This window comes from Bos indicus, chromosome 13 (genome assembly GCF_029378745.1).
Source record: "Bos indicus isolate NIAB-ARS_2022 breed Sahiwal x Tharparkar chromosome 13, NIAB-ARS_B.indTharparkar_mat_pri_1.0, whole genome shotgun sequence".
Lineage (NCBI taxonomy): Eukaryota > Metazoa > Chordata > Mammalia > Artiodactyla > Bovidae > Bos > Bos indicus.
This window is the reverse complement of record NC_091772.1, coordinates 34,214,481-34,221,872: the sequence shown is the minus strand read 5'-3', so window position 1 is coordinate 34,221,872 and position 7,392 is coordinate 34,214,481. Positions and strand designations below refer to the sequence as shown.

Sequence of the window (7,392 nt, the reverse complement as noted above, 5' to 3'; positions counted from 1 at the left end):
GCAAGCTGCTAATTTAGAACCTGCATTGAGAGCTATAATGGAAAAGAATGTATATATGTGTATCACTTGAGTTACTCTGCTATACAGCAGAAATTAACACAACATTGTAAATCAACTATACTATACTTCAATAAAAGAAATAATATTTTGTTTAAAATGAATCTGTATTTAGGACCGTATAAATGGTCTCTGGGGCTTCCCAGGTGGCTCAGTGGTAAAGAATCCACCTGCCAATGCAGGAGAAGCAGAAGATGGGGGTTCAATCCCTGGGTAGGGAAGATCCCCTGGAGAAGGGAATGGCAACCCACTCCAGTATTCTTGCCTGGGAAATCCAATGGACAGAGGAGCCTGGCAGTCCACTGTCCAAAGTTGCAAGAGTCAGACACGACTTAATGACTAAAATAACAACAGCAAATGGTCCCTACTTACCTTCTACAGCCCTAATCCACCAGAATCCTGCTACTTGATTAATAATATATGTTCTCTAGGCCCATCCGCATCTCTACAGATCTATTTGCAGAGCAGAGTAGAGATGGAGATGTAGAGAATGGATGTGTAGACACAGAGCAGGGAAGGGGAGGGTGGGACGAATTGGGTGAGTAGCATTGACATGTATACACTACCATATGTAAAACAGAGAGCTGGTGGGAACCTGCTGTATAGCAGAGGAGCTCAGCTCAGTGCTCTGTGATGACCTGGAGGGTGGGGAGGGGAGGAAGGTCAACGAGGGAGGGGATACATATAGCTGATTCATGCTGTTGTACAGCAGAAACTAACACAACATTGTAAAGCAATTATACTCCACTAAAAAATAGTATATGTCCTTTTGGTTAAGAATGCCCAAATATTCTTGGAAATGTCTGTATCTTCTTCTGCATGTGCAGTTTAAGGCAGGGATCCCTCTCTTAGATGGGTATTACGTACTTGCTCTGGCAACACAGGGAGGTTTCATTTCATAGCTTGTTACAAGGTCAGTGCTTTACAAGTATTATACATTGACCCTTAAAACAACTCAGTGAGATAGACCATTATCTTCATTTTCCAGATGAAGAGTCCAGGGCACAGAAAGGTTAAGTGATGGCTCAATGTCACACAGCTGATTCAGGGCAGAACCAGGTCTCTGACCCAGGCGGCTGGTCCTCACTGCTTCCCTCAAAGGCACTTGCCAGAGAGGGCAGTGGAACGCCCTGCATCCCTCCCGCCCTCCAAATGGCCCAGGCCTCTGGCTTCGCTGCTACCAAACGGTCTCAAAAAGCTTGCTATGTTCACGCATGAAAACTGCAGGCCAGGCCCCAAATGTTTGATGGGAGCTTTGCTTGATGGGTAAGAGTGAAGAGGAAGCCGAAATGGGTCATCTTCTTGCTTGTGACTTTTTTGTTTGTTTGTGCTAAGAATATTTAATACGAGATCTACCCTCTTTGGGGGCTTCCCTGGTGGCTCAGATGGTAAAGAATCTGCCTGCAGTGTGGGAGACCTGGGTTCGATCCCTGGGTCAGGAAGATTCCCCTGGAGAAGGGCATGACAACACACTCCAGTATTCTTGCCTGGAGAATTCCATGGACTAGAGGAACCTGGTGGACTACAGTCCATGGGGTTGCAAAGCTTTACAAGTATTATAAGCTCAAACACTACCATCTTACCAGGGATAAGGAAATGGCAACCTACTATTCTTGCCTGGGCAATCCCATGGACAAAGGAGCCTGGCGGGTTACAATCCATGGTGTCACAAATAGCTGGACACGACTTAGCAACTATGCCACCACCACCACCACCCCTACCCTCTTAACAAGTTTGGAAGTGTGCAAAATATTCTCATTGACTACAGAAACAGTTTGCCTGTGACTTTTAACGCAGGAGCAAAAAACTGAATTGAAAATATATCTCATCCTCATTGGCTGGAAGCAGCCTATTTAGGGAAGGTTTCTTGGGGATTTTGTTTTGGATTATCATAAGGATGATCTGGATAACAAACTTGGCCTTGAGATATGTCTGTTCAGATATCCAAAGTCAAGATTTTAGTTTCTGGATCCTTAGTTCCCCTGTACTAAATTGATACCCTCTGTGCCACCCTATTGACAGTCTCTGAGGGTACCTTCCAGGGGCTGAATAAAATTTTGTCTGTGATGATGTGCTACATATTTATGGACAGCAGTCCCCAACCTTTTGGCACCAGGGACTGGTTTCATGGAAGACAGTTTTTCCACAGACAGGGACCGGGGATATGGTTTGGGGATGATACAGGTGCATTACATTTGTTGCGCACTTTATTTCCATTATTATTATTATATCAGCTCCACTTCAGATCATCAGGCATTTGATCCTGGGGGTTGGGGATACCCTGCTTATGGAAATCAGAGTGATTTGATTAAGTCATTTTCTTTGTCTAAGCAGTTAGATGGCACGTGTAGTTTCAGATAACAAAGGTCCTCATGGGTTCAAATTGCTGATTCACTTTGGAATCAGTACATGTTGAACAGGAAAGGAGCAGAGGGCATCTTAACATCACCCGGTGGCCCGGTCCCTCTCCAGTCAGTGGGTGTCCTGGGGACAGAGATGCTGCTGCTCCATTACGGCACTAATGGTGTTATTTTCTTGGGCCATTAGCGTGTGTGACCCAAATCACTGCCACATGCTCATTGGTCCAGCTCTCTGGGGGTCTCCCACGTGACGCGCCTGTGAAAATTCACCTCCAGCTTCCTAATGAAGTTGTTCCAGGACCCCTGGGAGAAGTGTGTTTCCCTTAGTGCTGTTCTTGATGGCAGATTCTCAGAAAAAGAATGGCTTCCTGCAAATAGAAGCAAAGGGAGATGTCAATTTCTGGAAAGACCCTGCTTGGCTGTGAAAAGGTCATCCTCAGCGTGTGACCAGGCCTGGGCTGGGGGGCTGGGACAAAGCACTGGTGGTCCCAGGCCTGGGAGAGGCGGGCAGGACAGTGTGGTTATCTGAGGGCCGAAGCAGGAGGGGTTGGAGCTCTGGGTGGAGGGGCCAGGCCAGCGCTAGGTCAGGGGCTGACTGTTGGCCCAGGGATCCCACAGAGGGAGGCTCTCAGGAGCTTGAGTTTATCCTCTTGGGTGGCCCACTCAGGGGAGACAGCTGCCAGTCCCCAGGGCTCTAATGAGATCTACCCAGGCCTGGTGAATATTCCCCGCTGCACCCGCCCCGGAGTCAGGCCCTTGCACTGAGCAGTATGGCTTTTAGAAAACCACCCACAAACCTGGAAAGACCCCAGGGAGGCTCTCCTCAGCTGGAGAAGGATCACAAGTCTGGTAAGGAACCGTAAGAAAGCTGGACAGTTCCCTCGTCCTTTCCAGGGAGGAGCTAATCTCCAGACAGGAAGACCTCTAGGGGACAGGTGATGGCAGGTACATCAGGCCTGTCAGGAAGATGCCCCCACCCACCTTTCCTCAAGCTTTGCTTACCAAGAGCTCCCCAGACACTCAGGCACAGGCTGCCTTCCCTCCTGAAGCAATTTTGAGCAGGTTCTGCAGGACCCCCAGCCCTGGCGGCAGGTGTGGGGGGGGGTGCGGTGCGGGCTGTGCAGAGGGAAGGAGCTACTAGCTGGTTTTATGGTTGCTCCTGCTGTCATAGCCTGGCTGCCCTGGGCTTCCATGGACTTGCTCAAAACAGCCTTCAACACCTCTAACTTTCTGTGCAGTGTTCAGAGCTCTTCCCTCAGATCTGCCTTCTGCCTCAGCTAAATAAAAACGGTTGGTCACAGGTTTTTCACGTTATGATTCTCATTTCTGTCATCTGTAATTGGTTTTCTTTCAGACCTTTGTTGCTGTTGCTCATTTCTTCCCTAATGGTTTCAAACCCTTATTTTATATCTTTAAAATGTTTATTTTATAATCTCTTCCAGGGATTTCCCTGGTGGTCCAGTGGTTAAGACTCTATGCTGCCAATGCAGGGGGTATGGGTTTGATCCTGGTCAGGGTATTAAGATCCCACCTGCTGTGCAGTGCAGCCAATAGATTAAAAAAATAAGATGAAATAAAATAAACACCTGTGAGGTTTAAAAAAATATTATAATCTCTTCCAGATTGTCCAATCACCTTTGAGTTTTGTTTCTTCCGTGGTGGTTCAGTTTGTGTGTATCTTCAGATGTGTGTACAGCCTCATCATCAGTGAACAGTATCATCCTCTGGGAGGCTGTGGCTCATGGGCCATGGTTTATGCCCTGGTTCTATGCAGGCAGCCACTGGGTAGCCATTGTACCATTTTCTCCTCTGCCAGAGATTTGCAATCTATGCGTGTCATGTAAACTCATATTCCACCCTCGAACATGAAGTTCAGGATTGACTTTTATTCACAATAGACTTTTTTTTTCCTACTTGGGGCTCAGGGCTGGGCAGAAAGCTTTCTTAATACCTATCTGGGCCTTTGTAAGTTTCCTGGACCCTTTCTCATAAACCAGTAGCCCTTCAAGAGTCCTGGCTTTCAGCTGAAACCTCACTTCTACCTCCTCCTCTGGCATTGACTCAAGGCTACATTTTTTATCCATGCATGGGAATTATAAGTCTAGCTTTAAAGGGCTTCCCTGGTGGCCTAGTGGTTAAGAATCTGCCTGCCAGTGCAGGGACACAGGTTCGATCCCTGATTGGGGAAGATCCTACATGCCAGGGCAACTAAGCCTGTTTGCTGAAGCCTGCATGCCGAGAGCCTGTGCTCTACAACAAGAGAAGTCATCACAATGAGAAGCCCGCACACTGCAACGGAGAGTAGCCCTTGCTCACGGCACCTAGAGAAAGCTGGCGTAGCTGTGAAGACGCAGGGTAGCCAAAAACAAAATAAATCAATTTTTTTTTAAGTCTATCCTTTAGCCTCTTGGGCCATGTGGCTTCAGCTCAGACAGACCATTCTCATTTGAGTTCACTATGCTCCTGACATGTGAGAGTTTCCACTTCCGTTGTTGTTGTTTAAATTCAGCTTGCATTAAACAGCATTTTTTTTTTAAATTCCATTCCATCCAGGATTTCATTGTGTTTGCACCAGGAGGAATGGCTGAGTCCATTCACTCCACCATGTTGCCAGAAGTGGAGCCCGCACACCAGCTGCTGAGGGCTCAAAATTTTGCCTTCTGAGTGTCAGTCACAGGTGGAGGTCTTATTCTGATAGCAGACTGTGCTACTGTCTGCTAACTTTGAGCATCACTGCTCCTGGAACCTGTGATGCTTAATTCATCTCTCTAATTATATTGTGTATCCACCTGTGTCAACTGACTGCTTTTCTCTCCCCGTCTAGAACTCTTTTGGTGGCCAGATAATTCCCCTCCAGAGAGCCAGCCACTGAGGTCACATGTGAAGAAAGGAACTTGGTTGGTTGGAACTTCTTTTTCTTTAGGCAGGATGGTTGGACAAAGATCTTTCACCATCTAGAATCCTGTAACTTGGAGTGGAGGTCACAAATCCCTATGGGCAGTGGTCCCCAACCTTTTTGGCACCAGGGAGCAGTTTCATGGAAGACAGTATTTCCATAGACGAGGAGGCATGGTGGTTCTGGGATGGTTCAAATGCTTTACATTTATTGTGCACTTTATTTTGATTATTATTACATCAGCTCCACCTCAGATCATCAGGCATTAGATCCTGGAGGTTGGGGACCCCTGCCTTTGGGGATCTGAAGAAAACAGTGCACCCTGTCCTGAGAAGAAATGTACATGCACAGAATTGTGCATGAATTTCAGAGATTCATCAACCCCATGAATTCCACACTAAGAGCTTCTGCTTTGGAGGCTGATTGCTCATTGGTGAATGGGAACCTCGAGTTCTCTAGCCTTATTCAAATCAACTCTAGTGAAAAAAACCTCGTTAAAACAAGACCCTGTGACATAATAACAATCTTTCAGTTTTTCACTCCTTTAATGCCACCTTGAAACATAACAAAGGCATTGAGAGTGGTGTCAATAATTAGTGACACTCTCCTATAAAATCTCTCCTTCAAAGTAATTTCTATTAATTAATTGATGTTACCAGAGCATAATTTCCTCAAATACCACTTTCTGATTCAAACCTATGTCATCTACACGGCAGGAGCAGCTTCATGAAATAAGACAGACTGACACAGCATGGTGAAAATAGAGCTGGATTCTAGACTTAATTTCTAGATTTGGGATCTGGCTTCACTTTGAACTATCTAGTGACTCTAGGAAATTCCCAGTCTTCCCAGGTTTCTTTTTCCTTATCTGTAGAGTGAGGAAGCTGGACTAGATTGGAGGTTAACAAACTAATATCCACCAGCCAAATTCTGCTTGTTGCCTGTTTTTGTAAATAAAGTTTTGTTGGAACACAGCCATTCTCCTCTGTTTCTGTATTATCTGTGGCTGCTTTCAGGCCACGTGGCTCTTGCTGAGTAGCTGTGACACAGACCATATGGCCTGCAAAGCTGGAAATAGTTATCCTTTGGCCCTTTACCGAAAAGTTTGCCAATCCTTGACCTAGACGGTCCCTCCTCCCTTTCCAACTCTTGTTTTTTTTTTTCCTACACATGGGCTGTTCCTCAATCAGGGGTCAAGCCTGTGGCCCCTGCATTGGAAAGTGGAGTCTTAACCACCAGGGAAGGCCCCTACCTCATTTCCACCACTGGATGATCTGTGATTATGAGGCAGAGAATGCAACCCAGGCACATTCAAGAACACAAGTGGAGTAGAGCAAAGGATGGATGAGTCAAGACCAACCACGTGATTTTGTTGACACAACTTCCTCAATCACTGTTGCTTATGGAAGTCTAATAAATAGTCAAGTGGAACTACTTAAAACAATCAGACTTCATGTGTGTCCAACTGGTTTCATCATCCAGGCACTGGTGATTCAGGAAGACCTTCTTCCAGCCTATCTGTGATGATCAGTGAGGAATTTAAAAATTTACCTCATAACATACATTAACAAACACAAAGTTTAGGTAGAACGGACAGGATATCATATACAATCCCTTTTGCCTACCTCAGTTTTTTTTAAAAGTTTTTATTGGAGTATAATTGTTTTACAATGTTGTGTTAGCTTCTGCTATATAGCAAGGTGAGTCAGCCATATGTATACATAGACCCACTCGTTTTTGGATTTCCTTCCCATTTAGGTCACCACAGAGGATTGAGTAGAGTTCCCTGTGCTATACAGTAGGTTCTCATTAGTTATATATTTTATACATAGTATCAATACGTACTGTATCACAGGATCAATATAAACTGTGGTGTTGGAGAAGATCCAACAAGTCCATCCTAAAGGAAACCAGTGCTGAATATTCACTGGAAAGACTGATGTTGTATCTGAAACTCCAATACTTTGGCCACCTAATGCGAAGAACTAACTCATTTAAAAAGACCCTGATGCTGGGAAAAATTGAAGGCAGGAGGAGAAGGGGATGACAGAAGATGAGATGGTTGGATGGCATCAGACT

The 7,392-nt window shown here is 45.6% G+C and overlaps 1 long non-coding RNA gene across 1 annotated transcript in view; it reads right to left on the bottom strand.

The window, feature by feature from the left end:
- Positions 1–2,246: 2,246 nt before the first annotated feature.
- Positions 2,247–7,392, bottom strand: part of LOC109568125 (uncharacterized) — a 66,707-nt gene continuing 61,561 nt past the window's right edge. The window contains exon 4 of the long non-coding RNA XR_011570031.1: positions 2,247–2,785. This is a non-coding gene — a long non-coding RNA (uncharacterized lncRNA). The remainder of the gene's footprint in view (positions 2,786–7,392) is intronic.